General features: G+C 48.0%; 1 protein-coding gene and 1 long non-coding RNA gene across 3 annotated transcripts in view; one reads left to right on the forward strand and one right to left on the reverse strand.

Moving 5' to 3' along the window:
• The window catches only part of akt3a (v-akt murine thymoma viral oncogene homolog 3a), a 144,347-nt gene that overhangs the window by 81,275 nt on the left and 45,753 nt on the right, over positions 1 to 17,319 (forward strand). The window lies entirely within an intron of this gene.
• LOC123731462 (uncharacterized) lies at positions 3,588 to 4,144 on the reverse strand. Its single transcript, XR_006762595.1, has 3 exons — positions 4,026 to 4,144; positions 3,706 to 3,951; positions 3,588 to 3,631 (listed from the first exon to the last, which is right to left on the reverse strand). It is a non-coding gene; the product is annotated as an uncharacterized lncRNA (long non-coding RNA).

The raw sequence follows: 17,319 nt of genomic DNA on the forward strand, positions 1-17,319 counted from the left end.
CATGCACCTATAGAATGATGGCATCTGGCAAACAATGGACTTCTTGTCCACTGTGCCAGTGCTTCTGGCTCATATGCAGAGGGTGTATTTGATTACAGCCAAATTAGTGCCATATTATCTTATCCTTGGCTGAAGTATTTGTCCGACGCTAACCTTACGTTACTCTTTAACAATGATACATTCTTCACAGGGGAGTAAAATATGCCGTCAGCTGTGCCAGCCAGGCTGCTGCACCAGGCTGCTGCACCAGGCTGCTGCACCAGGCTGCTGCACGCTGTCGTGGGCAGAGTTGGATTCTACATCCACAGCTTGTGCTCATAATGTCACTTTGACCAATGTACAGTAAAGTAACCTGAGATTCAGAAAGCATTAATAATGTTTTCCTAGAGAAACAGCTGGTCCGCACTCTACATACAGCCAACGGAGCCTGGTCTCTGTTGAAACTGTCTCTTGATCTCAGAAATGATCATGTCCAACTAATGATAAACCCTACCTTCAACATCAACCTCTCTCTCTCTCTCTCTCTCTCTCTTAACGTATATGCCTGCTAACTGCTGGGCTACAGCTGTCTCCTGCTTTGTAAATGATTTACATTAAAGGTCTCCTATCTGCTCTTCTGGCATTTGCAGTATGCAACAGTGGTTCTGGTGGCTATAGCAGATGCCACCATGTGTCCATGTGTTTGAATGCAGTCAACTCCTACTTCACACACAACTCCCAGGCAACTTTTCAGAACTTCGTATCTGAGAGAGTAGTGGAATCTACTTCAGAAATTAGAACAGCTCATAGCCTGGTATGTGGAACACCTTTCAGTCGCATTTGCAGTAATTAGGCCTACTGAAAATGCATGTATTTTTATTTATTTTTTGCACGTAAAGAGATTTAGAATCTGGAGACCTTGGACAGAGAAAGAAAATAAATAAGTGAAATTCACGCTTCTCCATCTCAATCACCACCATACTCTCCAGTTGCCAATCAGACTCTTATTCATTTGCTTTCCAGGAAAAAGCCCTGACAAAAATCATGTAAGTGACGGTTAGCATGGCTTTCAGAAGGGATAAATGCCTCCCATATGGTCCACTGGCAGGGTCCAAGTTTTACAATTAGCAGCGCTCATCCTCCTCATTACTGGTGTTCTTAATGGGGGGGGCCGTGCTCTGTGCTGTGGCGTAAGGTAGAGACAGACACACCGCACACAACTAATGACTGGCCCAGGCCCACACTCTCTGAAAGAGAGGAATAGAGAGAGCGAGAGAAGGATGGGGGTAGAGAGAGCGAGAGGTGGGGGGGGGGAGAATGCTGAGCACATGCAATAAATGACTAGATAAGCTGCCCTGGCTCTTATTCACACTGGATGCTCCAGAGATTCTGGCAAGCTGGCAGACTTCCTCTCCTCTGCCTCCCTCACCGCCTCCTCTCTCCTTCTGTTTAAATTGGAGTTATGGCAATCAGATGAGATGGGTTCACTTCAAATATACACCATATGAAAGTAAATGGAACTCAAACTGTATACTGTAGATGTGGTGAGTGAGGGTATGACTGAGGTCTACAGTTCTACAGTATTCTGCAGTGGGATGTTGCGCAGCTGCCTGTTCAGGTACCAGATAACAGCCTGTCACTGTAGAGATTTGTAGGAGAGGATTGTTGGATATTCACAGAGGTGTTATGAGCAGGTACTGTAGAGCACACACACACACGCGCACACACACTCTCTCCCGATCACTCAATGAAGTTGCTGTCTCTCTGTCATACTCCATAAACCCGGAAGCATAAAGGCCAAAACCCAGATTAGATCAGATTAGCAGAGGAAGAGAGGATAGAGCAAGAACAAGACTTTAGATCATCCTATAATTTGCCAGATTATTTATTTGTTAAATATTTTAAAGTACAAGAATAAATAGTAAATTGGCTTTGAGTATATAAAAATAAATATATAATAGAAAAATATAAACTTTCTCCTTTTTTTTACAGTACCATTTTATACTGAGCTCAGAAATGTGCTTCAGGTCCCTCATGGTTTCACTTCATGTGGCTGTGAATGAAAACCCAGTTGAGCTCCTGAGCAGAATTACAGTGAGATGAGCTCTCAGGCTGCAGATCTGTCTGCCAGTGCTGCTGCAGCTTTGGGTGGCCCTGTCACCCTGCCTGTCACCCTGCCTGCCTGTCACCCTGCCTGCCTGTCACCCTGCCTGCCTGTCACCCTGCCTGCCTGTCACCCTGCCTGCCTGCCTCCCTGCCTACCTGTCACCCTGCCTGCCTGCCTGTCACCTTGCCTGCCTGTCACCTTGCTTGCCTGTCACCCTGCCTGCCTGTCACCCTGCCTGCCTGTCACCCTGCCTGCCTGCCTCCCTGCCTACCTGTCACCCTGACTGCCTGCCTGTCACCTTGCCTGCCTGTCACCTTGCTTGCCTGTCACCCTGCCTGCCTTGCACCCTGCCTGCCAGCCTGCCTGTCTTGCTGTCTCCCTGACTGCCTGTTTGTCTGCTTCACAGTCTGGGGTCAGGCATTAACATCCTCCCTGCAGCTACACCCCTACCCACCACAACCATCAACACCACAGCACCCAGCCTCACCTTCTACATCTCTCTTCCTCATCCTCCCTGCTGCTACACCCCTACCCACCACAACCATCAACACCACAGCACCCAGCCTCACCTTCTACATCTCTCTTCCTCATCCTCCCTGCTGCTACACCCCTACCCACCACAACCATCAACACCACAGCACCCAGCCTCACCTTCTACATCTCTCTTCCTCATCCTCCCTGCTGCTACACCCCTACCCACCACAACCATCAACACCACAGCACCCAGCCTCACCTTCTACATCTCTCTTCCTCATCCTCCCTGCTGCTACACCCCTACCCACCACAACCATCAACACCACAGCACCCAGCCTCACCTTCTACATCTCTCTTCCTCATCCTCCCTGCTGCTACACCCCTACCCACCACAACTATCAACACCACAGCACCCAGCCTCACCTTCTACATCTCTCTTCCTCATCCTCCCTGCAGCTACACCCCTACCCACCACAACCATCAACACCACAGCACCCAGCCTCACCTTCTACATCTCTCTTCCTCATCCTCCCTGCTGCTACACCCCTACCCACCACAACCATCAACACCACAGCACCCAGCCTCACCTTCTACATCTCTCTTCCTCATCCTCCCTGCTGCTACACCCCTACCCACCACAACCATCAGCACCCAGCCTCACCTTCTACATCTCTCTTCCTCATCCTCCCTGCTGCTACACCCCTACCCACCACAACCATCAACACCACAGCACCCAGCCTCACCTTCTACATCTCTCTTCCTCATCCTCCCTGCTGCTACACCCCTACCCACCACAACCATCAACACCACAGCACCCAGCCTCACCTTCTACATCTCTCTTCCTCATCCTCCCTGCTGCTACACCCCTACCCACCACAACCATCAACACCACAGCACCCAGCCTCACCTTCTACATCTCTCTTCCTCATCCTCCCTGCTGCTACACCCCTACCCACCACAACTATCAACACCACAGCACCCAGCCTCACCTTCTACATCTCTCTTCCTCATCCTCCCTGCAGCTACACCCCTACCCACCACAACCATCAACACCACAGCACCCAGCCTCACCTTCTACATCTCTCTTCCTCATCCTCCCTGCTGCTACACCCCTACCCACCACAACCATCAACACCCAGCCTCACCTTCTACATCTCTCTTCCTCATCCTCCCTGCTGCTACACCCCTACCCACCACAACCATCAACACCACAGCACCCAGCCTCACCTTCTACATCTCTCTTCCTCATCCTCCCTGCAGCTACACCCCTACCCACCACAACCATCAACACCACAGCACCCAGCCTCACCTTCTACATCTCTCTTCCTCATCCTCCCTGCAGCTACACCCCTACCCACCACAACCATCAACACCACAGCACCCAGCCTCACCTTCTACATCTCTCTTCCTCATCCTCCCTGCTGCTACACCCCTACCCACCACAACCATCAGCACCCAGCCTCACCTTCTACATCTCTCTTCCTCATCCTCCCTGCTGCTACACCCCTACCCACCACAACCATCAACACCACAGCACCCAGCCTCACCTTCTACATCTCTCTTCCTCATCCTCCCTGCTGCTACACCCCTACCCACCACAACCATCAACACCACAGCACCCAGCCTCACCTTCTACATCTCTCTTCCTCATCCTCCCTGCTGCTACACCCCTACCCACCACAACTATCAACACCACAGCACCCAGCCTCACCTTCTACATCTCTCTTCCTCATCCTCCCTGCAGCTACACCCCTACCCACCACAACCATCAACACCACAGCACCCAGCCTCACCTTCTACATCTCTCTTCCTCATCCTCCCTGCAGCTACACCCCTACCCACCACAACCATCAACACCACAGCACCCAGCCTCACCTTCTACATCTCTCTTCCTCATCCTCCCTGCAGCTACACCCCTACCCACCACAACCATCAACACCACAGCACCCAGCCTCACCTTCTACATCTCTCTTCCTCATCCTCCCTGCTGCTACACCCCTACCCACCACAACCATCAACACCACAGCACCCAGCCTCACCTTCTACATCTCTCTTCCTCATCCTCCCTGCAGCTACACCCCTACCCACCACAACCATCAACACCACAGCACCCAGCCTCACCTTCTACATCTCTCTTCCTCATCCTCCCTGCTGCTACACCCCTACCCACCACAACCATCAACACCACAGCACCCAGCCTCACCTTCTACATCTCTCTTCCTCATCCTCCCTGCTGCTACACCCCTACCCACCACAACCATCAACACCACAGCACCCAGCCTCACCTTCTACATCTCTCTTCCTCATCCTCCCTGCTGCTACACCCCTACCCACCACAACCATCAACACCACAGCACCCAGCCTCACCTTCTACATCTCTCTTCCTCATCCTCCCTGCAGCTACACCCCTACCCACCACAACCATCAACACCACAGCACCCAGCCTCACCTTCTACATCTCTCTTCCTCATCCTCCCTGCAGCTACACCCCTACCCACCACAACCATCAACACCACAGCACTCAGCCTCACCTTCTACATCTCTCTTCCTCATCCTCCCTGCAGCTACACCCCTACCCACCACAACCATCAACACCACAGCACCCAGCCTCACCTTCTACATCTCTCTTCCTCATCCTCCCTGCTGCTACACCCCTACCCACCACAACCATCAACACCACAGCACTCAGCCTCACCTTCTACATCTCTCTTCCTCATCCTCCCTGCTGGGAGCCTGCTGGGAGCCTGCTGCTCTGCCCCTGGGTGGAGGGAGTGTTTTTAGGGTGTGGCGGGGTGGGGGGCTGTTAGGGAGGTGTGGGGGGCTGTTAGGGGTGGTAGACAGACAGACAGAGAGAGAGAGACATTGGAGATGTGGAAACTGAATGGATAGAGTTGTGACAGCCAGACAGACCAAAGAGGTCAGACGATGGAAGCAGATGATCAGTAGGACTTGACCATTGGGCTATGTGACCATTGGGATATGTGCCCTGACTGTATACACCATATTCCCACAAACCTAAGACATAGCAGCGTGCCTTGTGCTGGTCTCATGGGAATATAACCCCAGCACTATATGAAGGCTATTGGTGCTGACGTAGGCTTGTTTATTTGAATCATACCATTTCATAAGCATTTCCATACACCCACAATAACGTCTGCTAAATATGTGTATGCGACCAATAGAATTTTATTAGATTTTTCAGTAACACCGCCTTCTGGTTTCATTCAGTCTGAGTTGAGCAGAGCTGACCGTTCAGTTGTAAAGCGATAAATCCACACACAGACGAGGACACTTAAGTTAAATGGTGAGCTGGACAACTGGCAATAAAAAGAGCAGGGGGCAGAAAGAAGGTCTGCTTCAAGAGGGTTAAGATTGTGTCCGTCTTATTTCTTGTCTGATTTAGCAACGATGGAGTGTTGTTGAATGCAGAAACAGTTGGGTCACCAAGGAGGCCATCATGAACACACAACCCACTGTACCTACCACCCTACCCTGTTATGTTCTACCACCCTACCCTGTTAGTGTTCTATCACTCTACCCTGTTAGTGTTCTACCACTCTACCCTGTTATGTTCTACCACTCTACCCTGTTATGTTCTACCTACCTACCTTGTTATTGTTCTATCACTCTACCCTGTTATGTTCTACCACCCTACCCTGTTAGTGTTCTACCACCCTACCCTGTTATGTTCTACCACCCTACCCTGTTATGTTCTACCACCCTACCCTGTTAGTGTTCTACCACTCTACCCTGTTAGTGTTCTACCACTCTACCCTGTTATGTTCTACCACCCTACCCTGTTAGTGTTCTACCACCCTACCCTGTTAGTGTTCTACCACCCTACCCTGTTATGTTCTACCACCCTACCCTGTTAGTGTTCTATCACTCTACCCTGTTAGTGTTCTATCACTCTACCCTGTTAGTGTTCTACCACTCTACCCTGTTATGTTCTACCACCCTACCCTGTTAGTGTTCTACCACCCTACCCTGTTAGTGTTCTACCACTCTACCCTGTTATGTTCTACCACCCTACCCTGTTAGTGTTCTATCACTCTACCCTGTTAGTGTTCTATCACTCTACCCTGTTAGTGTTCTACCACTCTACCCTGTTATGTTCTACCACCCTACCCTGTTAGTGTTCTACCACCCTACCCTGTTAGTGTTCTACCACCCTACCCTGTTAGTGTTCTACTACCCTACCCTGTTAATGTTCTACCACTCTACCCTGTTAGTGTTCTATCACTCTACCCTGTTAGTGTTCTACCACTCTACCCTGTTAGTGTTCTACCACTCTACCCTGTTAGTGTTCTACCACCCTACCCTGTTATGTTCTACCACCCTACCCTGTTAGTGTTCTACCACTCTACCCTGTTAGTGTTCTACCACTCTACCCTGTTAGTGTTCTACCACTCTACCCTGTTAGTGTTCTACCACCCTACCCTGTTAATGTTCTACCACTCTACCCTGTTAGTGTTCTATCACTCTACCCTGTTAGTGTTCTACCACTCTACCCTGTTAGTGTTCTACCACTCTACCCTGTTAATGTTCTACCACTCTACCCTGTTAATGTTCTATCACTCTACCCTGTTAGTGTTCTACCACTCTACCCTGTTAGTGTTCTACCACTCTACCCTGTTAGTGTTCTACCACTCTACCCTGTTAATGTTCTACCACTCTACCCTGTTAATGTTCTATCACCCTACCCTGTTAATGTTCTATCACTCTACCCTGTTAGTGTTCTATCACTCTACCCTGTTAGTGTTCTACCACTCTACCCTGTTAGTGTTCTACCACTCTACCCTGTTAGTGTTCTACCACTCTACCCTGTTAGTGTTCTACCACTCTACCCTGTTAGTGTTCTACCACTCTACCCTGTTAATGTTCTACCACTCTACCCTGTTAATGTTCTATCACTCTACCCTGTTAGTGTTCTATCACTCTACCCTGTTAGTGTTCTACCACTCTACCCTGTTAGTGTTCTACCACTCTACCCTGTTAGTGTTCTACCACTCTACCCTGTTAGTGTTCTATCACCCTACCCTGTTAGTGTTCTACCACTCTACCCTGTTAGTGTTCTATCACTCTACCCTGTTAGTGTTCTACCACTCTACCCTGTTAGTGTTCTACCACCCTACCCTGTTAGTGTTCTACCACTCTACCCTGTTAGTGTTCTATCACTCTACCCTGTTAGTGTTCTACCACCCTACCCTGTTAGTGTTCTACCACCCTACCCTGTTAGTGTTCTACCACTCTACCCTGTTAGTGTTCTACCACTCTACCCTGTTAGTGTTCTACCACTCTACCCTGTTAGTGTTCTACCACTCTACCCTGTTAGTGTTCTACCACTCTACCCTGTTAGTGTTCTATCACTCTACCCTGTTAGTGTTCTACCACTCTACCCTGTTAGTGTTCTACCACCCTACCCTGTTGTGTTCTACCACTCTACCCTGTTAGTGTTCTATCACTCTACCCTGTTAGTGTTCTACCACCCTACCCTGTTAGTGTTCTACCACTCTACCCTGTTAGTGTTCTACCACTCTACCCTGTTAGTGTTCTACCACTCTACCCTGTTAGTGTTCTACCACTCTACCCTGTTAGTGTTCTATCACTCTACCCTGTTATGTTCTACCACCCTACCCTGTTATGTTCCACCACCCTACCCTGTTAGTGTTCTACAACCCTACCCTGTTAGTGTTCTATCACTCTACCCTGTTAGTGTTCTATCACTCTACCCTGTTAGTGTTCTACCACTCTACCCTGTTATGTTCTACCACCCTACCCTGTTAGTGTTCTACCACCCTACCCTGTTAGTGTTCTACCACCCTACCCTGTTATGTTCTACCACCCTACCCTGTTAGTGTTCTATCACTCTACCCTGTTAGTGTTCTATCACTCTACCCTGTTAGTGTTCTACCACTCTACCCTGTTAGTGTTCTACCACCCTACCCTGTTAGTGTTCTACCACTCTACCCTGTTATGTTCTACCACCCTACCCTGTTAGTGTTCTATCACTCTACCCTGTTAGTGTTCTATCACTCTACCCTGTTAGTGTTCTACCACTCTACCCTGTTATGTTCTACCACCCTACCCTGTTAGTGTTCTACCACCCTACCCTGTTAGTGTTCTACCACCCTACCCTGTTATGTTCTACCACCCTACCCTGTTAGTGTTCTACCACTCTACCCTGTTAGTGTTCTACCACTCTACCCTGTTAATGTTCTATCACCCTACCCTGTTAGTGTTCTACCACTCTACCCTGTTAGTGTTCTACCACCCTACCCTGTTAATGTTCTATCACCCTACCCTGTTAGTGTTCTACCACCCTACCCTGTTATGTTCTACCACCCTACCCTGTTAGTGTTCTACCACTCTACCCTGTTAGTGTTCTATCACTCTACCCTGTTAGTGTTCTACCACTCTACCCTGTTATGTTCTACCACCCTACCCTGTTAGTGTTCTACCACTCTACCCTGTTAGTGTTCTATCACTCTACCCTGTTAGTGTTCTACCACTCTACCCTGTTAGGGTTCTACCACTCTACCCTGTTAGTGTTCTATCACTCTACCCTGTTAGTGTTCTATCACTCTACCCTGTTAGTGTTCTACCACTCTACCCTGTTAGTGTTCTACCACTCTACCCTGTTAGGGTTCTACCACTCTACCCTGTTAGTGTTCTACCACTCTACCCTGTTAGGGTTCTACCACCCTACCCTGTTAGTGTTCTACCACCCTACCCTGTTATGTTCTACCACCCTACCCTGTTAGTGTTCTACCACTCTACCCTGTTATGTTCTACCACCCTACCCTGTTAGTGTTCTACCACTCTACCCTGTTAGTGTTCTATCACTCTACCCTGTTAGGGTTCTACCACCCTACCCTGTTAGTGTTCTACCACCCTACCCTGTTATGTTCTACCACCCTACCCTGTTAGTGTTCTACCACTCTACCCTGTTAGTGTTCTACCACTCTACCCTGTTAGTGTTCTACCACTCTACCCTGTTAGTGTTCTACCACTCTACCCTGTTAATGTTCTACCACTCTACCCTGTTAATGTTCTATCACCCTACCCTGTTAATGTTCTATCACTCTACCCTGTTAGTGTTCTACCACTCTACCCTGTTAGTGTTCTACCACTCTACCCTGTTAGTGTTCTACCACTCTACCCTGTTAATGTTCTACCACTCTACCCTGTTAATGTTCTATCACCCTACCCTGTTAGTGTTCTATCACTCTACCCTGTTAGTGTTCTATCACTCTACCCTGTTAGTGTTCTACCACTCTACCCTGTTAGTGTTCTACCACTCTACCCTGTTAGTGTTCTACCACTCTACCCTGTTAGTGTTCTACCACTCTACCCTGTTAGTGTTCTACCACTCTACCCTGTTAATGTTCTATCACTCTACCCTGTTAGTGTTCTATCACTCTACCCTGTTAGTGTTCTACCACTCTACCCTGTTAGTGTTCTACCACTCTACCCTGTTAGTGTTCTACCACTCTACCCTGTTAGTGTTCTATCACCCTACCCTGTTAGTGTTCTACCACTCTACCCTGTTAGTGTTCTATCACTCTACCCTGTTAGTGTTCTACCACTCTACCCTGTTAGTGTTCTACCACCCTACCCTGTTAGTGTTCTACCACTCTACCCTGTTAGTGTTCTATCACTCTACCCTGTTAGTGTTCTACCACCCTACCCTGTTAGTGTTCTATCACCCTACCCTGTTAGTGTTCTACCACTCTACCCTGTTAGTGTTCTACCACTCTACCCTGTTAGTGTTCTACCACTCTATCCTGTTAGTGTTCTACCACTCTACCCTGTTAGTGTTCTACCACTCTACCCTGTTAGTGTTCTATCACTCTACCCTGTTAGTGTTCTACCACTCTACCCTGTTAGTGTTCTACCACCCTACCCTGTTGTGTTCTACCACTCTACCCTGTTAGTGTTCTATCACTCTACCCTGTTAGTGTTCTACCACCCTACCCTGTTAGTGTTCTACCACTCTACCCTGTTAGTGTTCTACCACTCTACCCTGTTAGTGTTCTACCACTCTACCCTGTTAGTGTTCTACCACTCTACCCTGTTAGTGTTCTACCACTCTACCCTGTTAGTGTTCTATCACTCTACCCTGTTAGTGTTCTACCACTCTACCCTGTTAGTGTTCTACCACTCTACCCTGTTAGTGTTCTACCACTCTACCCTGTTAGTGTTCTATCACTCTACCCTGTTAGTGTTCTACCACTCTACCCTGTTAGTGTTCTACCACTCTACCCTGTTAGTGTTCTACCACTCTACCCTGTTAGTGTTATACCCACTCTACCCTGTTAGTGTTCTACCACTCTACCCTGTTAGTGTTATACCCACTCTACCCTGTTAGTGTTCTACCACTCTACCCTGTTAGTGTTCTACCACTCTACCCTGTTAATGTTCTACCACTCTACCCTGTTAGTGTTCTATCACTCTACCCTGTTAGTGTTCTACCACTCTACCCTGTTAGTGTTCTACCACTCTACCCTGTTAGTGTTCTACCACTCTACCCTGTTAGTGTTCTACCACTCTACCCTGTTAGTGTTCTACCACTCTACCCTGTTAGTGTTCTACCACACTACCCTGTTAGTGTTCTATCACTCTACCCTGTTAGTGTTCTACCACTATACCCTGTTAGTGTTCTACCACTATACCCTGTTAGTGTTCTATCACTCTACCCTGTTAGTGTTATACCCACTCTACCCTGTTAGTGTTCTACCACTCTACCCTGTTAGTGTTCTACCACTCTACCCTGTTAGTGTTCTATCACTCTACCCTGTTAGTGTTCTACCACCCTACCCTGTTATGTTCTACCACCCTACCCTGTTAGTGTTCTACAACCCTACCCTGTTAGTGTTCTATCACTCTACCCTGTTAGTGTTCTACCACTCTACCCTGTTAGTGTTCTACCACTCTACCCTGTTAGTGTTCTACCACTCTACCCTGTTAGTGTTATACCCACTCTACCCTGTTAGTGTTCTACCACCCTACCCTGTTAGTGTTATACCCACTCTACCCTGTTAGTGTTATACCCACTCTACCCTGTTAGTGTTCTACCACTCTACCCTGTTAGTGTTCTACCACCCTACCCTGTTAGTGTTATACCCACTCTACCCTGTTAGTGTTATACCCACTCTACCCTGTTAGTGTTCTACCACTCTACCCTGTTAGTGTTATACCCACTCTACCCTGTTAGTGTTCTACCACTCTACCCTGTTAGTGTTCTACCACTCTACCCTGTTAGTGTTCTACCACTCTACCCTGTTAGTGTTCTACCACCCTACCCTGTTAGTGTTCTATCACTCTACCCTGTTAATGTTCTACCACTCTACCCTGTTAATGTTCTATCACTCTACCCTGTTAGTGTTCTATCACTCTACCCTGTTAGTGTTCTACCACCCTACCCTGTTAGTGTTCTATCACTCTACCCTGTTAATGTTCTACCACTCTACCCTGTTAGTGTTCTACCACTCTACCCTGTTAGTGTTCTACCACTCTACCCTGTTAGTGTTCTACCACTCTACCCTGTTAGTGTTCTACCACTCTACCCTGTTAGTGTTCTATCACTCTACCCTGTTAGTGTTCTACCACTCTACCCTGTTAGTGTTCTACCACTCTACCCTGTTAGTGTTCTACCACTCTACCCTGTTAGTGTTCTACCACCCTACCCTGTTAGTGTTCTACCACTCTACCCTGTTAGTGTTCTACCACTAACCTAGGTCCTGTATATTTTCCTCTTCAAACAACAGGCATCTGACCAATCAAAGTTCCACAACAGCAGAAGTCCAACCCTTTTCTCCTTGTGCTCAGTCATACCTCCTATAGGGTTAATATGCGAGCCCGCCTGCCTGCCTGCCTGCCTGCCTGCCTGCCTGCCTGCCTGCCTGCCTGCCTGCCTGCCTGCCTGCCCGCCCGCCTGCCTGCCTGCCTGCCACCCTCCGCTATGCAGCTGTGCCTCTGCCTCTTCAACACAGCACCTTTTCTTTAAACCCACTCGACAGCAGCGATCGGAGAGTGTGTAGGAGTGCTCCTGTGTGTGTTTTAGAGTGCATGTGTTTTAACAAGAGAGAGGCTCTCGTACCCGCAAATGGTTTATGCAGCTGTATTGTGGGGAGAGACAAACAAAGGGGTCATTATTGTGTCTGTGAAGAGATGGGAGATGGGGGAAGAGGGACGAAAGAAATGGGCAAATAGAGAGTGGGGAGGAGGAGGATAGGGGAGGGGGTGTATGTATGCTTGTGTTTTGGGGGCCGCCGATTGGGCGATGAGGCACCGCTGCTGTTGGTTGGGCGATTGTTGACTTGCCATCTGCCGGCAAGAAAAGCAACTCCAGTGGGTGTGTTGGAGAGCCTGTGTGTGCGTGTGCGTGCATGGAGGAGAGAGAGAGAGATGGAGAGCTTGTGAGGGAGGGAGGGATAGAGGGAGAGAGAGACAGAGAGAGACAGACACATAAACATGTGCAGATGTCGTGCAGCATAATGACTGGAACTTGAGACGCACTCAGTGCCAGGCTGCTGCTGTGGGTGGGGACAGTCTGAGTGTGGTTTGGAGTAGGGAGGTGGAAGTGAGGGGGAGGGGAGGGTGTTTGGTTTAGGTAGACAGTAGTAGACACTCTCACCTCACCTCATCTCTGTCTCAGATCACATCCACAGTTCCCGCTGGGTTGGCTCATCCCTGAGCTCCAAGGCTGAATGTGACAGGACAGGAGCAGTCGTGACTGGGAGAAACTCCCCTGTAGAAACCACTCTGTCATCCAACTCTGGGTCTTGTTATTGGGGTGTGGAAGGACAGGGGGGCAGCTGTGGTCTCTTCCAGGTCACGCCACCCACTAACACCCCCCAGTAGCGTCCTCACAAAGCGGCTGGGCTGGGCTGACTGACAGAGCCCATCCTCACTCACTGTCTACCCCCAGGGAGAGCAGTTTACCAGGGTCAAGTCAGGATGCGCTTGGGTTGGCAACCCGTCAAGACGCTGCAATAACTTATTAATCAGGGGCAATAAAAGGGATCACAAGCTGGATCATTGATGATTCTCCTCAGCATTTCTTTCTTCTCTAAAAAAATGTTTAGTTCAATGTCCTCTTATGCACCTCTTACCAACTCAGTGGCTTTGTGGTTAGAGCGTCCGCCCTGAGATAGGAAGGTTGGGAGTTCGATCCCCAGCCGAGTCATACCAAACACTGTAAAAATGGGACTCGATGAGTCTCTGCTTGGCACTCAGCATTGAGGAGACAGATTGTGGGTAAGGCCCTGTGATAGACTAGCGTCCTGTCTAGGGGGTGTACTTGTACATCAAGCTGCCTCGCGCTACAGAAACAGGAGAAAGTCTCCTGCTCCTACAGTATGAGCCTTTACGTCTCGCACAAGCCAGGGTTCGTGCAAGTCTACTTATGTACTGGAAGAAAATGAATAGGGAGCTCTGTTGTAAGAAGACTTGTTGTTGATGTATTTTTCATAGCTTCCTGCAAAAGCAGTCGAGTGTGCTAAGTTGTAATGGTGTGATCTTATTTGTCTTAAGTGTGTATGAATTATGGTTTGATGTATTCTGAAGTGGTTCTGCTACGGTGGATGGAAAGTCAATGACAGACAGTGTTTGTCTTTCTGCTCTATCTTCTTTGCTTGCCAAGAGCAATTAAGGGAGAAAGAGAGGCTTCTTGGTCTGGGCCAAACTGCTCCTCTTCCTGACAGCACTGCTGTATTGATCTTTTACTCAAGGCAGGATGGAACAAAGGACAGTGCACAGATATATAACCACCACAGCCCAGCTGGCAATATTAGCATCCTTTCTATTCATTCATCTGGGCAAGCTATTAACAATACAGCAAAAATCAATGGAGATTTGCTGCAGATCAACACAGAAGTTAGTTAAGGAGAGGGAGACAAATCTCTCTGTCTTTAGCTCTGTTTAAAGGTCTCCAGTGGCTGCACGGGGTTCGCCAACTCCAAAAAGACGTTAGACACCCACTACATCATAAACACCAGCTCCACTTTACAGACAGCAGTTTGTGAGCTCAAGTGCTCTAACTGTCTGGGCTTCAATGAGCTCTCTGAATGGGCCCATTTAAATGAGTTTGGCTGGGGTTGGTGGCACTGTTAGTCTCAATTCATTAGTGTTGAGTACAGGGGTGTGGCGTGGGAATATGGGTGGTAGTGGATTTGGTGTGTGTGAGTGTGGGGGGATGCATTTGACAGTCCCTGGTTGTTTACTCTGCGGTGTGCTGGGGTACAGGGGATTATCAGCTGCTGTGTGTGTGTGTGTGTGTGTGTGTGTGTGTGTGTGTGTTTAGGGTTCGGGGGGGGGTTAGTTTACTGGAAGAGAAGGACAGGACACAGCACAAAAGCGGTGGTGGAAGAGTGGGGTGAGGAGTGGGGTGAGGAGTGGGGCGTTGTTGGGGTATGAGGGGTGGTGGACAATGGGGCAGGGGGGATCCTGTATTGTCCCCCCTTCGCCAGCTGCCTCCCAGAGCCCTGGTCCTGCTCAGCCCAGCACTGCTGAATAAATAATAGAATATAGTCCCATCCATCCACTCTGGATATAATGGCCATTCAGGTCCTCTACCACATGCACAGAGCCAGGCAGACAGGCACGGCCTCAGCACAGCAGCACAGAGCCCTGAGTCCTGCACCTGTTCACCGCTGCTGTACTGTACAAACTTCGCTCAGACTGTTGGTTCTGCGCTACACTGCACTGATTAGATACACTGGTTACAATTTGTGTGATTCTGTTGTTCTGTTATGAACAACATCCACTTTCCTTTCCGCTCTTTAATAGAAGATTTAGTCCAACATAACCAACGTGTCTGAGTTAGCCTTTAACCAAAGTTAGCATATTTGTTACATACAACTTTTTATTGAGTTCTAGCACTCATTCACACCGCACATTTAATTGCCTAATTGTTTGACTATCAGTTCCTGTTAGTAACATATTGAAGGTGACTCCAGGTCCTCTCTTGCTGGCTGTGTATATCCATAATACATGGCTGTGTCCAGTCCAGGGGCCCAGTGGAACATGTGGGAGTCACCCTGTGACTGGGATGAATTAATAATGACAGTTGTGGTGATGGTGACAGTCTCAGCACACTGACACCCTTTGACCTCGTCAGTTCTCTAACCCCTGAGTTGGTTCTCTAACCCCCGAACATCCGGGCCGGTCACCCTCTGAATATCTGAAATGGCTTCTTGGCCTGTACCACCAAGTGTGCCCATTAGAAGAGATGACCATTCAAATATACTCATTTAGGCTAGCTAATTCACCTCTACTACTGCGCCTGTCAGGGAAAGTCATTATTGAAATGTAGGCTAAATCATGATACATTTGGTATTGATGTTCAGGTTCCCTGTCAGAGGAATGCAATCCGCTACTTTAAATACTATGAGCAGCAGCAGTGCACTCTGACCTTAAACAACCCCTTTGTCTAATACCCTTCCTCACTGTTTTCTGGGAATCCTGACTTCCACTCAGGGAAGCTCCCCATCAGTCCTTAATTCACTGACCTCTGTCTGTGTCAGGCAACCATTGTCCTCTCCTCCCCCTGTCAGTCCTCTTGACAGCATTCGTCTACCCTGGGCTCTACGTGCTGGTTTGTTCAATCATGTCGTCTCTGAAGAATAGGAGGATTATCATGTTAAATGAAGGGAGGAGCTTGTATGAATTTCACACTATGAATGAGACCTTGTTACTGTTGAAATATTAACATTGTGGTTCTTACAACAGTGCTGAGGCATAAAAGTGCTGAAATGCTGTCAAAGCTGTTAAGGGATGTTAGGTGTTTCACAGGACTGTGTTATTCATTCTTCATTACCGTGACTATCTAGCAGACACCCATGTAAAGACTGGTTTCAGTGGTAGTTTCAAATCATTCCCCAAGCTTTTACTTGGTTTCTGATCATGTTATTGAAGTTTCATGATTTCTTTTAATTGTAATTTATACTCAACAAAGAGAAGGCTGGTCAAGGCAATTCATGCAGTGACATCAAGTGAAGGATAAAGTCAAAAGGACAGCAAAGGCAAGGACATTTAAAACGCCAACAGTGTACATCAGATCCAATCTGGTGAAGTAAGTAAGCATATCATCAACCATCACATGGTGCTTATTGATGTGGAACATTATGCCTTTAAATGATGCAGTGACCTTCCATTACATGTATTCAAACAGCACCGCTCAAGTCTATCTACACAAGTAAATTAATTAGATTGGAAAACAGATCGAGGCAATAACAGCAATTGAGGCTATTTGATTATGAGCTCTAATTGGGTCACAGTTCCTTAGATAATCATATTAATTATCCGTGTTTTCATAGCAAACACAATTGCAGGCTTACAGACAAAATACAACAGGTTAACACAATGTAGCACAACACCAACTCAATTAGCCAATTACAGTGGTCATCGAATGTGTCAAGTAGTGAATTGAACCCATTTTTTGTGTGAATTTGTGTTGGGAATTTGAGGGCATTAGGTTTCACTGGCACATTGTTTTGAGTAATGTCTTCATGGGTAGGTACGGGACGTTGAGCTGAGGACTTATAGGTATGTGTGAGCATCCTGACCTGTGTATTTGAGGACATCGGGGCATTACTAGTCTATAATGTCCTGTGTAGGGTAAAGAAAAGGGTCAGTCAGAGGACCAACGTTACCCATGTGACCAAACTTTACCCCCTCGCTAATTGAAGCCCTGTCTGCAGAATCTTCTAGAATCAGTATAGAGAGCAGGAGGACAGTAGGTACAGTAGCTCAAC

This window comes from Salmo salar, chromosome ssa28, assembly GCF_905237065.1.
Source record: "Salmo salar chromosome ssa28, Ssal_v3.1, whole genome shotgun sequence".
In the NCBI taxonomy this organism is placed as follows: Eukaryota; Metazoa; Chordata; class Actinopteri; order Salmoniformes; family Salmonidae; genus Salmo; species Salmo salar.